Genomic DNA, 1,312 nt, shown 5'->3' on the forward strand with positions numbered 1-1,312 from the left:
ACATAGTGGGTTATGTCACATTTGACATTGGTGGTTATGTCACACAAGTATGCCACATTTATGAACCCTTTATTAAAAATGATATAAGGTTATAGATGATTTGTAACACATTTATGTAGTGTATATGAAGGCTTTATAAGCTGAACGTCATTTAAAGAGGGACCGTATTTTTAAGCTTTGAGACAATTGAGACATGGATTGTGCATGTGTGCCATTCAGAGGGTGAATGGGCAAGACAAAAGATTGAAATGCCTTTGAACAGGGTATGGTAGTAGGTGCCAGGCGCACCAGTTTGTGTCAAGAACTGCAGCGCGTGTATCAAGTGTGTATCAAGAATGGTCCACCAACCAAAGGACATCCAGCCAACTTGACACAACTGTGTCAACATGGGCCAGCATCCCTGTGGAACACTTTCGACACCTCGTAGAGTCCATGCCCTGATGAATTGAGGCTGTTCTGAGGGCAAAGGTGCACCTAAATATTAGGAAGGTGTCTTTAATGTTTTGTACACTCAGTGTATATTCCCAGCGCATACAGTGCATTCGGAAAGTATTGACCCCTTGACTTATTTCACATTTTGTTACGTTACAGCCTTATTCTAAAATGTATTAAATTCATTTTTTTCCCAATCTACACACAATACCCCATAATGACAAAGCGAAATATGTTACAAATAAAAAACAGAAATACCTTATTTACTCAGGACCTCAGACTGGGGTGAAGTTTCACCTTCCAACAGGTCAATGACCCTAAGCACACAGCCAAGACACCACAGGAGTGGCTTCGGGACAAGTCTTTGAATGTCCTTGAGTTGCCCAGCAAGAACCCGGACTTGAATCCGATCGAACATCTCTGGAGAGACCTGAAAATAGCTGTGCAACGACGCTCCCCATCCAACCTGACAGAGCTTGAGAGGATCTGCAGAGAAGAATGGAAGAAACTCCCCAAATACAGGTGTGTCAAGCTTGTAGGGTCATACCCAAGAAGATTCAAGGCTGTAATCGCTGCCAAAGTTGTAAAGTAAAGGGTCTGAATACTTATGTAAATGAGATATTTAATTGATTTAATTTTTATACATTTGCTACATTTTCTAATATTGTGTGCAGATTGATGAGGAAGAAAAACAGTTTAATCCATTTTAGAATAAGGCTGTAACGTAACAAAATGTGGAAAAAGTCAAGGGGTTTGAATACTTTCCGAATGCCCTGTATTGTGCATTCACTCAGTAACCATTCGGACAGTCTTCGCTCACATAATACACAGTCCAAAAGTTTTCACAACACAATGATTCTTTGGACATGATTGTCTTCAA

Source organism: Salmo salar, chromosome 13 (genome assembly GCF_965601325.2).
Source record: "Salmo salar chromosome 13, fSalSal1, whole genome shotgun sequence".
In the NCBI taxonomy this organism is placed as follows: Eukaryota; Metazoa; Chordata; class Actinopteri; order Salmoniformes; family Salmonidae; genus Salmo; species Salmo salar.